The sequence below is a fragment of the Lithobates pipiens genome, unplaced genomic scaffold, assembly GCF_037356315.1.
Source record: "Lithobates pipiens isolate NorthernLeopardFrog02 unplaced genomic scaffold, aLitPip1_a1.2 Scaffold_1, whole genome shotgun sequence".
NCBI classification, from domain to species: Eukaryota; Metazoa; Chordata; class Amphibia; order Anura; family Ranidae; genus Lithobates; species Lithobates pipiens.
Window position 1 is genome coordinate 105,497,984 of NW_027507685.1, and position 15,059 is coordinate 105,513,042.

At 45.7% G+C, this 15,059-nt stretch overlaps 1 long non-coding RNA gene across 3 annotated transcripts in view; it reads left to right on the plus strand.

The window, feature by feature from the left end:
• LOC143960492 (uncharacterized) overlaps positions 1–3,116 on the plus strand; it is a 120,612-nt gene extending 117,496 nt beyond the window's left edge. Inside the window, exons 3-5 of one of the 3 annotated variants that reach the window (XR_013270343.1) lie at positions 123–365; positions 471–539; positions 3,072–3,116. This is a non-coding gene — a long non-coding RNA (uncharacterized LOC143960492). Of the gene's footprint in view, positions 1–122; positions 366–470; positions 687–3,071 lie in introns of those variants that run through there. The other 2 variants (XR_013270333.1, XR_013270339.1) reach the window with 2 other exon arrangements.
• The last annotated feature ends 11,943 nt before the right edge of the window (positions 3,117–15,059 follow it).

Here is a 15,059-nt window from a genome sequence, read left to right on the forward strand (position 1 = left end):
ATTTTTTATTATTTTAGTTTTTATTTTTATTTATTCTCATTTATATTTTTTTTATAAAAATTTTTTTTTGTATTTACTATTTGGTTTTTCTTTTTTCTTTCTGCTCTTCTTTTTTCATTCAGGAGTAGTTCTGGGTAAAGGACTATTAAAGCTTCAGTCCACATGAACTTCTCCCCTGTTTTGGGACTGCAGAATTTTCTCCATATCATTTCTGCATGATATCTATAACACTTGCTGGAGTATAGACAAACTGTGGGATGTGCCCCGAACACTGGCGCAGTCATACATATCTACACGGTCCTGTATAACTACTTGTTTTTATCAAATGGTACCTGTGGGCTACTACCATATCTGTTAGCAATATTGTAAGTATTTCTGAACCATGCCTGACAATTATTTGTTGCATTCTTGTGCCATTCCCTGCCTAGATATTATCTAATTGTGAAACCTTGTTCCCCGCTATTTATCAGATTCTACAAAAACTTTGTATTTACACCCCTGAAGAAGGACATGCTTTGTCAAGCTCCGAAACACGTAGGGTAATTCTTTTCAAATGAATGATACGACGTAACCGAATATAGCATTAATACTGGCTATATATATACCCGTTGGTGTACTTTTTAGATGTATACAGTATACTAATTTGCTTTTTGTTTGTTTTATGTAATAAAATAACTTGTATATTATTTCAGTTTGTACGTGCCTTAAAAATCCACACCCAGGGGACTCTTTCTCCTTTTTTGCTATGTTTTAGGATGTGGCACAACAAATTCACGTGGTTCTGTCATACCCTCTCTTTTGTTTTCTATTTATATATGAATGCCGGTTATTTACATGTAAACACAGGTCTGCAGCTGAGTCATCTGTACACAACAATAGGGCAGAGTTGGGCAGCATTAGTAGTAGCACTTCACACAGAGATATCAAGACACAGTATGGGACTAAAATGTCAGGGGGTGGGGGAATTTTAACTGGGATAGTTGGCAAATATGAGGCAGCTGCGTTGGGCCCCACAACAATGACAGGGCCCATGGCAGCTGCCCCTTTTGCCCTGTCTTAAAGACGGCCCTGCACACAGCTATTAATTTCTAAACCGCTGGCAACAAAAGTGAGTACACCCCTAAGTGAAAATGTCCAAACTGGGCCCCAAAGTGTCAATATTTTGTGTGGCTACCATTATTTTCCAGCACTGCCTTAACCCTCTTGGGCATGGAGGTCACCAGAGCTTCACAGGTTGCCACTGGAGTCCTCTTCCCCTCCTCCATGACGACATCGCGGAGCTGGTGGACGTTAGAGACCTTGCGCTCCTCCACCTTCTTTGTTTATTCTTTTTAAATCATAATGGCAACAGAAACTACCCAAATGATCCTGATCAAAAGTTTACATACCTCAGTTCTTAATACCGTGTTTTGCCCCCTTTAAGTCTTTTGTGGTATTTGTGGATGAGGCTCTTTATCTTCTCAGATGGTAAAGCTGCCCATTCCTCTTGGCAAAAAGTCCTCCAATTCCTGTAAATTCTTCAGCTGTCTTGCGTGAACTGCATGTTTGATATCTCCCCAGAGGGGCTCTATGATATTGAGGTCAGGAGACTGAGATGGCCTCTCCAGAACCTTCACCTAATTCTGCTGTAGCCAATGACAAGTTAACTTGGCCTTGTGTTTTGGATCATTGTCATGTTGGAATGTCAAAGTACGTCCCATGCGCAGCTTCCTGGCTGATGAATGCAAATGTTCCTCCAATATTTTTTGATAACATACTGCATTCATCTTTTCTCCAATTTTGACCAAATATCCTGTGCCTTTTGTGGCTCACACATCCCCAAAACATCAGCAATCCACCTCCGTGTTTCACAGTAGGAGTGGTGGACCTTTCATCATAGGCCTTGTTGACTCCTCTCCAAATGTAGTGTTTATGGTTGTGGCCAAAAAGCTAAATTTTGATCTCATCGCTCCAAATGACTTTGTGCCAGAAGGTTTGTGGCTTGTCTCTGTGCTGTTTGGCGTATTGTAAACGGGATACTTTGTGGCATTTGCGTAGTAATGGCTTTCTTCTGGCGACTCGACTATGCAGCCCATCTTTCTTCAAGTGCCTCCTTATTGTGCATCTTGAAACAGCCACACCACATGTTTTCAGGGAGTCCTGTATTTCACCTGAAGTTATTTGTGCGGTTTTTCTTTGCATCCCAAACAAGTTTCCTGGCAGTTGTGGCTGAAATTTTAGTTGGTCTACCTGACTGTGGTTTGGTTTCAACAGAACCTCTCATTTTCCATTGCTGATTGGCATTCTCAATTCCTTGGATATCTTTTTATATCCCTTTCCTGTTTTATACAGTTCAACTACCTTTTCCCGCAAGATCCTTTGACAATTCTTTTGCTTTCCCCATGACTCAGAATCCAGAAACGTCAGTGCAGCACTGGATGAAAGATGCAAGGGTCTGTCAGGAGTCCAGAAACTCATTGTCCTTTTATACACACACTGATTACAAGCAAACAGATCACAGGTGAGGATGGTTACCTTTACTAGCCATTCAAACCCCTTTGTGTCAACCTGTGTGCATGTTATCAGGCGAAAATCACCAGGGGTATGTAAACTTTTGATCAGGGTCATTTACGTTGCCATTATGATTTAAAAAGAGTAAACACAGTTGATTGATGATAAACGGCTTCAGCCAAACACTAACCATGAGTGAAAGAAAAGTCTTTGTGTTATCATTCATATTCTCTGAAAAATGGCCAAAGAAATCAAATTCTGTCAGGGTATGTAAACTTATGAGCACACCTGTATGTAACAAATTCAACCAGACAGACTGATCTTTACTTTACCGGTTGAATTTGTGTTTAGGTAAGCTATGTATTTTATTTATTTTTTATTAAAATAATGAGCGGTGGTTGCTATTTTCTGCTGTCTTTTTTTTTTTTTTGTTCATCGAAATCATACACAAAATGTTTTGTTCATAATAATATAAAGTCATTTGGAATTGGACATACTCAGTTTTCCCTGTATTGTGATATATTATGTCATTTTGGTTATTTTGTGTATTTGTATATAATATATATTTTGTTTTTTATTAGCTACACCCTTGATCTATTATCGACTATTAAAGGTATCCTGAAGAATAGTGATGGACGAACGTTTCGCCCGGCGGTCGTTTCGCGGCGAATTTCCGACATTCGCGGTCCGCACGTTCGAACGCCTTTTTCCGTCGTTCGCCGCGGCGGACTTACGTGTTTAATGTATACAAGAACTTTAACCTTTGGTGACACGTTTATCATGTGATACAGGACAGCCAATTGAGACATGACAGCACATGGACACTTGGACATTCCCCCTAACCTATAAATACACCCGATCCGGTGGCCATTTTACATTCTTTCTTCTGTTACGATAGGGACAGGTTCCTGTGTGGAGTAGGGAGAGATAAACCACTAGCTATTTGGTACACAAAAGTTCTTTTCAGGACTGGTATAGGTGTTAGGTGTTGATAGGTTTGCTGTGCTGCTGATTCTTGCAGCAGCCTGAGTGTCTTTTGTTAGTTTAGAGAAAGGGAAAGGACGGTGTATGCTACAGGGACAGCCAGATTAGTCTTTCATCATCATCATCATCATCATCATCATTAGCTGTTACTATCAAGGTCCACAAAAGAGCTGTTCCAGTAACCACTAATCGTTCTCTTTTTTTGCCAATTTGTATAGGGACAGGAAGGAAGCAGTGTTGTCAGGCAGTGAGGGTAATTTTAAAGACTTGCTGTTATTATTAGTTCCACAAAGGTTCTTTTCAGGACTGGTATCAGTGGTACAGTAATAGGCTTGTACATGTATAATATTCTTTCTTCCAAATATAGAAAGGATATTATACTTGACTGCTGCCCTTCTGCTGCAGTCTGCTAAACATTCACAACTCACTTGTTCCACAAAAGTTCTTATAAGGACTGGTAACTTGGTATAGGGTGCTACGGTACATAGGCTTGAGTGCGGTACAGTCTGCTGTTCTGTAAGGACCGCTATCGGTCCACAATAGATAGGGTTGACGTGCACCACTGCTGACCGCTGCCCTATACTGCAGCAGTCCTTCAGCGGTATAGGGACTGACGTACAGTCTGCTAAACACTAATACACAACCTGCTTGGTCCACAAAAGTTCTTATAAGGACTGGTAACTTGGTATAGGGTGCTACGGTACATAGGCTTGAGTGCGGTACAGTCTGCTGTTCTGTAAGGACCGCTATAGGTCCACAATAGATAGGGTTGACGTGCACCACTGCTGACCGCTCACCTATACTGCAGCAGTCCTTCAGCGGTATAGGGACTGACGTACAGTCTGCTAATCACTAACACACAACCTGCTTGTTCCACAAAAGTTCTTATAAGGACTGGTAACTTGGTATAGGGTGCTACGGTACATAGGCTTGAGTGCGGTACAGTCTGCTGTTCTGTAAGGACCGCTATCGGTCCACAATAGATAGGGTTGACGTGCACCACTGCTGACCGCTGCCCTATACTGCAGCAGTCCTTCAGCGGTATAGGGACTGACGTACAGTCTGCTAAACACTAATACACAACCTGCTTGGTCCACAAAAGTTCTTATAAGGACTGGTAACTTGGTATAGGGTGCTACGGTACATAGGCTTGAGTGCGGTACAGTCTGCTGTTCTGTAAGGACCGCTATCGGTCCACAATAGATAGGGTTGACGTGCACCACTGCTGACTGCTGCCCTATACTGCAGCAGTCCTTCAGCGGTATAGGGACTGACGTACAGTCTGCTAAACACTAATACACAACCTGCTTGGTCCACAAAAGTTCTTATAAGGACTGGTAACTTGGTATAGGGTGCTACGGTACATAGGCTTGAGTGCGGTACAGTCTGCTGTTCTGTAAGGACCGCTATCGGTCCACAATAGATAGGGTTGACGTGCACCACTGCTGACTGCTGCCCTATACTGCAGCAGTCCTTCATCGGTATAGGGACTAAGAGTTTTGTCACAGGGTCATTTAAAAAATGACAGGCAGAGGAAGAGGCAGGCCCTTCCGCAGGGGTGGTAGGGGTAGGGCAGGAGCAACAGGCTTGAGCCAAAGTGGGAAGTTGCAGAAGGTGCGTTCAATTACTTTAAAGGATGCACCAGACTTGGTTGAGTGGCTCGCTCAGCCTTACTCTTCTGCACCCTCCTCATCCTCTCGATCTGCACCCTCTTCTTCACTCTCTGCTATGTGCACCCCCAAAGACACTACCACCAACAACACGACCACCACCACCACCACCACATACCTTCCGCTTGAGTCACTGGAATTATTTTCCGATCCATATCAAGAGGACATTTCTGATGCGCAGCCACTCTTGGTATTGGATCAGGAAGAGGAGGTAGCAACAAGCGCTACTCAGCAGTCTGACGACAGTACCCAGATCAGCCCAAGGAGGAGGTTGGTCCCCGGTGTTGCTGCCTACTCCGAGATCTCTACTTATAGCGGTGGGGAAGGTGACGTTGATGATGACGTGTCTAGTGATGTCACGTGGGTGCCCACAAGAGAGGAAGAGGAGGGGAGTTCAGAGGGAGATATGGACCAGCAGATAGGGAGGAGAAGCAGGAATAACTTACATTGCACAGGAGGGACAAAGCAGACTGCAAATGTATCAGGAGCGAGTCATCGACCATGTACGGTCACATCTGGCGCTCCCAGGACACCGGCACATGGCTCCGCAGTGTGGGCTTTTTTTAACGTGTCCGCTGCTGACAATAGCGTTGCCATCTGCAATCTTTGCAGTCAACGCGTTAGTCGCGGTAAGCCCAATACTCACCTAGGGACGACCGCCTTAAGAAGGCACATGAGCAGCCATCACCGAGCCCAGTGGGAGCAACGGAACACACAAAGCCACACTGCAGGCTCTCACCGTCCAGCCTCGTCTTCTACTTCTCCTTCTCCTCTCTCCTCACAATTGTCCTCCACTCCACCTTCCATCACGCCAAGCTCACATTTTTCTGCAAAAAGGCAGGCTTCCGTGGGCCTAATGTTTGAGCGTAAAAAAATGATGACGCCGGATAACCCTCTTGCCCAACGGTTGGCGGCTGGCTTGTCAGAACTCATAGCCCGCCAACTACTGCCATATAAACTGGTGGACTCGGAGGCCTTTCGCAAATTTGTGGCCATTGGAACACCACAATGGAAGGTCCCAGGAAGGAAGTATTTCTCAGAGAAGGGCATCCCAGAGCTATATGGCCATGTTCAGCGGCAAGTGAATGTATCTCTGGCACACAGTGTCGGTGCCAAGATACATCTGACCACAGACACGTGGTCTAGCAAACACGGGCAGGGAAGGTATATCAGTTTTACTGCCCACTGGGTGAACCTTCTGACGGCCGTCAAGCATGTAACCCGTGGCACCCGTGTAGATTTGGTTTTACCGCCACGGATTGCATGCAGGCCTGACTCTTCTTCTCCTCCTCCTACTCCATCCTCCTCCCTCTCCTCCTCAGCTGCCTCCTCCTTTTCCGCTGCTAGCGTCTCTTCCGCTGCACCGCCCAAGCTCCCCAGAACCTATTCCACATGCCAGGTGAGACGTTGCCATGCCGTGCTGCGTCTGTTGTGCCTGGAAGCAAAGAGCCACACTGGCCCGGCACTCCTTTCAGCTTTGCGTTCACAGGCAGATGAGTGGCTAACACCGCTCAATTTGACAGTTGGTAAAGTGGTGTGTGACAACGGTGCCAATCTGCTTAGCGCATTGAAACAGGGCAAAATCACGCACGTGCCGTGCATGGCACACGTCTTAAACTTGGTCGTGCAGCGATTCCTTGTCAAATACCCTGGGGTCCAGGACATCTTGCGGCAGGCAAGGAAAATCTCGGCCCATTTCAGAAGATCTTACACGGCCATGGCTCGCCTTGCTGACATTCAGCGGCGACACCATCTGCCGGTCAGACGTCTTATTTGCGATTGCCCGACGCGATGGAACTCAACCTTCTATATGCTTGATAGGCTGCTCCAGCAGAAACGTGCAGTTAACGTCTACCTGTATGAACTCTGCGAAAGAAACGGTTCTGGGGAGCTGGGTTTTTTTTCACCGCGCCAGTGGCTGCTCATGCGCGACACATGCAGACTTCTGCGGCCATTTGAGGAGATCACCAAACTGGTCAGTCGCAGCCATGGCGCCATCAGTGACATGGTACCTTATGCCTTCTTTCTGGAGCGTGCATTGCGTCGTGTCATTGATCAGGCTGTGGAGGAGCAGGAGCGGGAAGATGAGGAAGTCGCAATGCTGGATGAATTCCCAGGGGGGGCTACTCTATCTGAGACAAGTCAACAACAGGAGTCTGATGAGGAGTCAGAGGAGGATGGTGCCGGGGCGGATGAGCAGGAGCAAGAAGAGCATGCTTTAAACCTTTCTGGGATCCCTGTTGTGCGAGGATGGGGAGAGGAGAATGAAGAGGACGACATTATCCTGGATGATGAGCAGGAGCCAGGCCACCACACCGCTTCCACTTTAGTGCAAATGGGGGCCTTCATGCTCCAGTGTTTTAATAGGGACCCCCGTATAAAAAGCATGAGGGTCAAGGACCAGTACTGGGTGGCAACGTACTTAGACCCCCGGTACAAACACAAAATGGCGGAAATGTTACCGCCGTCGCAGAGGGCTGTCAGAATGCAGCACTTCCAGGCCTTGCTTCGAGAAATGCTGCATTCTGCTTTTGCGTGCGCTGGCAGAGGAGCAATTCCCACTCCCAGAGAAGGATTTGCGGGTACCAATCCAACAGCGCCTGCAAGAAGAGGCCGGTTTGAAGATGTGTTGGTGACTTCGGATATGAGGTCATTCTTTCAGCCGACCCATCGACAGGTGTCATCCGGATCCAGCATCAGGGAACGCCTAGACCGTCAGGTGTCCGACTACATTGGGTTAACGGCCGATGTGGACGCTCTGAGGAGTGATGAACCCCTAGACTACTGGGTGGGCAGGCTTGACCTCTGGCCAGAGCTTGCCCAATTTGCAATCGAACTGTTGGCTTGCCCCTCATCCAGTGTCCTGTCCGAAAGGACGTTCAGCGCAGCAGGGGGGATTGTGACCGATAAGCGTACTCGCCTAGCTCACGACAGTGTTAACTACCTCACATTTCTAAAAATGAATGAGGCATGGATCTCGGAGGAATTCAACACATGTGACCAGTAGACCATGTATATGTCTATAAACTATTTTTTTAATCAAGCACACAGACCTTCTTAATTCATTTGGCTCACTTCCTTGACCCAAAAAAGCACACCGTACTATATGCCCCTACCCTCCTCTTTGAAGAGGTTGAGCGGTGTCATATTTCTACTGGGGCTGCTTATGATATCCCTGTGCTGTGCTGACTTCCTCCTGGGGGTTCTTATTATGAAGGGATCACACTATCCCTGTGCTGTGCTGACTTCCTCCTGGGGGTTCTTATTATGAGGGGATCACACCATCCCTGTGCTGTGCTGACTTCCTCCTGGGGCTGCTTACGGTGCTGCTGTCAGTGCTGTATGTCACGGTGCTGCTGTCAGCGCTGTATGTCACGGTGCTGCTGTCAGCGCTGTATGTCACGGTGCTGCTGTCAGCGCTGTATGTCACGGTGCTGCTGTCAGCGCTGTATGTCACGGTGCTGCTGTCAGCGCTGTATGTCACGGTGCTGCTGTCAGCGCTGTATGTCACGGTGCTGCTGTCAGCGCTGTATGTCACGGTGCTGCTGTCAGCGCTGTATGTCACGGTGCTGCTGTCAGCGCTGTATGTCACGGTGCTGCTGTCAGTGCTCTGTATTACGGTGCTGCTGTCAGATGCCTCTATCACGGTGCATGTGTCATTCCGGTATGTCACGCTGCTGGTGATCATCTCCTGCACCCTCTTCTTTGCCTACCCTGGTCCCTGACCTTCCCTCTCCTCCATTGCCTTCATTAGCTCCATAGTCCTGAATTGTTAGAACAATTTCCCAAATAAAATAAAAATGCTTGTAGTTATCGATCCCAAATTCACCTCATACATGTATTATGTCATTGTCCAGATGGTGGGACTACGTTTTACCCCCTAATAATTACCACGTGGCCGCAAATTCGACATGAAGGTTTGCAAAGTTCGCCTCCCATTGAAGTCAATGGGGCCCGCGGCGAACGTTCGGTTTCGCGAACGTTTGAGTCCGTTCGCATTTCGCTTTCGCGAAACGTCCCGTCGGAAGTTCGTCCATCACTACTGAAGAAGCCCCAAGATAGATAAAACGCGTCGACCCTGACTTTCTAGATGCATTTTTACAACCATCTTTGGATGGATATTCAATTAGTGGGATGTGCAGTTTAACAATATGTTTTCATGAAAATTTTAACAATTTGATATAATAAATGTATGTTTTTAACACATGTTATATATTTTTTGTTATTGTATTTTGGGCACATTAAATATTCCCATTTTCTCGTGAACGTCACTATCTTGGAGTACAAAAGGAAATCTCTCCATTTACACATTCGTGGGGATATAGTCTGATATACACTATATTACCATAAATATTGGGACGCCTGCCTTTATACACACATGAACTTTATTGGCATCCCAGTCTTAGTCCGTAGGGTTCAATATTGGGTTGGCCCACCCTTTGCAGCTATAACAGCTTCAACTCTTCTGTGAAGGCTGTCCACAAGGTTTAGCAGTGTGTCTATGGGAATGTTTGACTATTTGTCAGGGCTGGCCTCAGCCCTTCATTCTCTGAGCTGGCTGCTCAACTGTCGGCTCATTGCCAGCTCCTATCTCTCCACAGTTACTTACCTGTTGATGATATCCTGCTTGTCAGTCCTGCCTACTTAAGCCTTCCAGCCCAGATGATCTCTGCCTTCGCCTTGGTCAACATCACAAAGAATATCTCCTGCGTTCCTGTTTAAAGACTTGCTTGGCTGACAACCCTTCTCGCTCCAGATCCTGCTTGCTGTTTCACTACATTGATCCCTGACCTTCTGGCTTGGCTGACTATCTGTTCTGGTTACTGAACTTTGGCTATGTTTTCACTATGTTAGTTCTATTTACTTTTATTATTAAACAAGTGTGATTTAACTATACTTCTGTCTTGGTCTGATTTCATGGCTTCTGACACTATTCTTCCAGGAGGGTCTTGCTTTGTGCACTGGTCCAAACCATTTGGTGGAGGGGGATTAGGGTATGGGGGTAGGGGGGGATTACGGTGGGGGGTTGTTTTTCAGGGGTTGGACCTGGCCCCTTAGTTCCAGTGAAGGGAAATCTTAAGGCATCAGCATACCAAGACATTTTGGACAATTTCATGCTCCCGACTTTGTGGGAACAGTTTGGGGACAGCCCCTTCCTGTTCCAACATGATTGCGCACCAGTGCACAAAGCAAGGTCCATAAAGACATGGATGAGTGAGTTTGGGGTGGAAGAACTTGACTGGCCTGCACAGAGTCCTGACCTCAACCCGATAGAACAGCTATGGAATAAATTAGAGTGGAGACTGCGAGCCAGGCCTATTTGTCCAACATCAGTGCCTGACCTCACAGATACATTTCTGGAAGAATGGTCAAACATTCCCATAGACACCCCCCTAAACCTTGTGGACAGCCTTCCCAGAAGAGAAGCTGTTATAGATGCAAAGGGTGGGCCAGCCCAATATTACACCCTACCGACTAAGACTGGGATGCCTTGTGGACAGCCTTCCCAGAAGATTTGAAGCTGTTATAGCTGTAAAGGGTGGGCCAACTCAATATTGAACCCTACAGAATAAAACTGGGATGCCATTAAAGTAAATGTGGGTGTAAAGGCAGGCGTCCCAATACTTCTGGTAATATAGTGTATGTAGATGAAGTCTCCCACATAGAATTCCAGTACATAACTGGTTAACTATGACAGCATTATTTTATTTTATTTATTTTTATTTTATTTATTTATTTATTTATTTTTGTGGTAGGTGGGGGTGTTGTGTGATAATAATTTATTAATACTTTTTTTTCTTTTTTTATTAATTAATTTATATTATTTTTTAATGAAAGCCGAAAGATGTAGAAATATTGGAAGTAACCTCTGAAATGGTATCATCATATTAAAGTTCAGATTTTATTCATTGATTTTATGCACACTTAAAAAATATATATATATTTTTTAATATTAATACTGTTGCTTTTTATACGGTATATTCCTTGTGTGCGTGTTTTGTTTTGTTTTTTTGTGTAACATTCTTGATACATTTTATAGCTTTTCTGTAGCTTTTCTGTGTAGTGAAATAACAAGTCATCATTAACATAGGAGCTACTAAATGTTTTTTTTTTCCAAGGCCATTGCTGAGTTTTTGTTTTTTTTTATCTCTAGCTGTTACACTTTCCGTCCTGCCAAGCTTTTTTTATTTTTGTATTTCAGAAATCAATGGCTATTGATTGCGTTTTCAGTAAATAGGTACTTTATTCCCAAAACTCGGCTGCTCGCGGTCTGCGTTGTGCATCGGCTCCTGCGATTTAATACGAAGCATTGGAACAGCTCTGTGGGGCAGCTTTATTTATTTATATACTGGGACACGCGCGGAACGGTACAAAAAAAAACACCTTGTCATTGTAACTAAGACTTCTTTAAAGAAGAAGGGTTCAGCTTGTTTAACGGGAAAATTAATGTAGCGTAAAGAAAAGCGTTATCATTTATACCAATAAATATAAATAAGTAATAGATGTTAAATAACTGATTTGTTACATTGTGTATGCCGGCGTAAAGAACTGCAGTAAAACGCACAGAAAAATCGAAGATTTTTAAAAATTCTCGCTTGCAACAATTTTCCTTTCCATCATTTTTTTTCCTAATTCACTTGCAGCGTGTGTTTGATCTTACTGAAAAAAAATTTGACTCAATTCCCTAGCATGGCTCCCTCCCTCCTTTGCATATCATAGCCCTCTCTTCTTCTGGGAGTGTCAAATTACTGTTAGTGCTGGGCAAGCTCCTCTGCCCCGCCCCTCTCACCTCCCTACATCATTTTTTATGTAGGGAGGTGTAGCATTTGATGGGCGCAGTGGTTGCGTTTGATGGGCACAGTGGCTGCGTTTGATGGGCTACAGTGGCTGCGTTTGATTACAGTGGCTGCGTTTGATGGGCACAGTGGCAGCGTTTGATTGGCATGGTTGCAGCGCTTTATGGGCACAGTTGCAGCTTTTGATGGCACAGTGGCAGCGTTTGATGGCACAATGGCTGCATTTGATGGGCACAGTTGCAGCATTTGATGGGCACAGTTGCAGTATTTGATGGACACAGTTACAGTGTTTGATTGTCCCAATGGCAGCATTTGATGGCACACTGGCTGCGTTTGATGGTACACTGGCTGCATTTGATGGCACATTGGCGGCATTTGATGGGCACAGTATCTGCGTTTAATGGGCACAGTGAGGCTGCAATTGATGTTTTTTTATTTTTTTTTTCAGAATTTTTTAGTTTGTTTGTGCCCCCCCCCCCCCTAAAAAATTTTAGCACCAGCCGCCACTGGTTTGTCGTAGATCTGGAACAAGATGCACCATGACCAGGAAACATCATTTTTTTTATGTAGGGAGGTGTACCATTTGATGGGCACAGTGGCAGCATTTGATGGGCACAGTGGCTGTATTTGATGGGCACAGTGGCTGTATTTGATGGGCACAGTGGCTGCGTTTGATGGGCACAGTGGCAGCATTTGATGGGCACAGTATCAGCGTTTGATGGGCACTGGTGCAGCATTTGATGGGCACTGGTGCAGCATTTGATGGGCACAATGGCAGCATTTAATGGGCACAGTGGCTGCGTTTGATGGGCACAGTGGCTGCGTTTGATGGGCAGTGGCTGCGTTCGATGGGCACAGTGGCTTGGTTTGATGGGCTACAGTGGCTGCGTTTGATGGGCACAGTGGCAGCGTTTGATGGGAACAGTGGCTGCGTTTGATGGGCACAGGGGCAGCATTTGATGGGCACAGTGGCTGCGTTTGATGGGCACAGTGAGGCTGCAATTTATGGGGTTTTTTTTCAAAAGTTTTCAGTTTGTTTGCGCCCCCCCTAAAAATTTTGAGCACCAGACGCCACTGGTTTGTCGTAGACCTGGAACAAGATGCACCATGACCAGGAATCAGTCCCAGGTTTGGTTGCCCACCCTTATGCACAGGGGTTCTTCAAAACTTGCTGACTGAGGGTCTGTCGTAGAAATAGAGCAAGGCGCACCATGACCAGGAATCAGTGCCAGGTTTGGTCCCCTACCTCTTGCACAGTCATTTCCTTAAACTTGCCGACTACGTTTCTGTCCTAGACCTGGGGCAAGGCACACCATGAGCAAGAAATGGTCCCAGGATTGGTCACCTACCTCATGCCAAGCCATTTTTTTTAACTTGCTGACTAGGTGTCTGTCCTAGACTTGGAACAATATGTACCATGGCCAAGAATTTGTCCCAGGATTGGTCATCTAACTTATGCCAAACCATTCCTCAAAATTTGCTGACTAGATGTCTGTCCTAGACCTGGAACACGGATCACCATGGCCAGGAAATCGGTCCCAAGCCTGCTCACCCACCTCATGGAAGGCCATACCACAAAACCTGCTGAACTGGGTGTCCGTCCTTAACCCTAGACAACGCGCACCATGACCAAAAACCAGGTATGGTCACTCATGCCACGTCATAACTGATCAGAAGCTCCTTTTGGGATAAGTGCTTACTTTTACTGTATATATATATATATATATATATATATTAATTTCTCTCTCAGTACCCTGCAATGAATTCCTATTGGAAGCAAGGAGGCGTAATAGGTGGCTGCTCAGCCTTTGATTAGCACCATCACCTGACCTTCATTAATCATCAATCAATCAGAAGCAAGGGAGGAACAGAGAACATCTTGCAGCTGCTAGGATAAATTATTTGCAGGTTGATGAGTGAAATGAGGATTTTCTATACCTGCTCATCTCACAGCAAAGCAATGGCTTCTGATATCCAAAATGATGGCAAGAGGGTAGAGGAGAATAAGGGTCCTGCTTGCAATACCATACAGCAATGGAGGTGTTTCCTTCTCTGCTGATCTTACATGTTTAAGAATATTTTTGACAATCCCCTACTCCTTCTGTGCCCTAATGTAATGTCAGATATCATTGTAAAGTCAACTGTGAAGGAAACAGAGCTATTGAAATCAAGAGTTCCAGTTCATTCATCCATGTGAAGTGCTAACCTCTAACTTAGAAATGGCCTATCTCCTCCTAACTTTCTTATATATAACAACCTTTAATAAAAATGTACAAAGCTGTGAGGTGGGCCTTCTCGTCCAACACCAACCTTTCTGATCATGCCACTCTTACACTGGTCAAGTCTAGCCAGTAGAACACCACCATTGTCCCATGACCACCATGGATGTGTGAGTTTGGGGTGGAGGAGCTTGACTGGCTGAGTCCTGATCTCAATCTAAACCTAAGGGGCCAAGCCCAACAAAAACAACTGCCTATCATAATCCCCCCTCCACCAAATGATTTGGACCGGTGCACAAAGCAAGGTCCATAAAGATATGGATGAGCGAGTTCGGGGTGGAGGAACTTGACTGGCCTTCGCAGAGTCCCGATCTCACCTAAGGGGCCAAGCCCAACCCCTGAAAAACAACTGCCCACCATTATCCCCCCTCCACCAAATGATTTGGACCGCTGCACAAAGCAAGGTCCATAAAGACATGGATGAGTGACTTTGGGGTGGAGGAGCTTGACTGGCCTTCACAGAGTTCTGATCTCACCCTACCACTAAGGGGCCAAGCCCAACCCCTGAAAAACAACTGCCCACCATTATCCCCCCTCCACCAAATGATTTGGACCGCTGCACAAAGCAAGGTCCATAAAGACATGGATGAGTGACTTTGGGGTGGAGGAGCTTGACTGGCCTTCACAGAGTTCTGATCTCACCCTACCACTAAGGGGCCAAGCCCAACCCCTAAAAAAAGAACTGCCCACCATGGATGAGGGAATGGAAGAATGGATGGAGATATGGATGGATGGGGGAGTAGTAGGATGGATGGAGGCATGGATGGATGGAGGAGTGGAAGGATGGATGGAGAAATGGATGGATCGAGGAGTGGAATGATGGGTGGAGACATGGATGG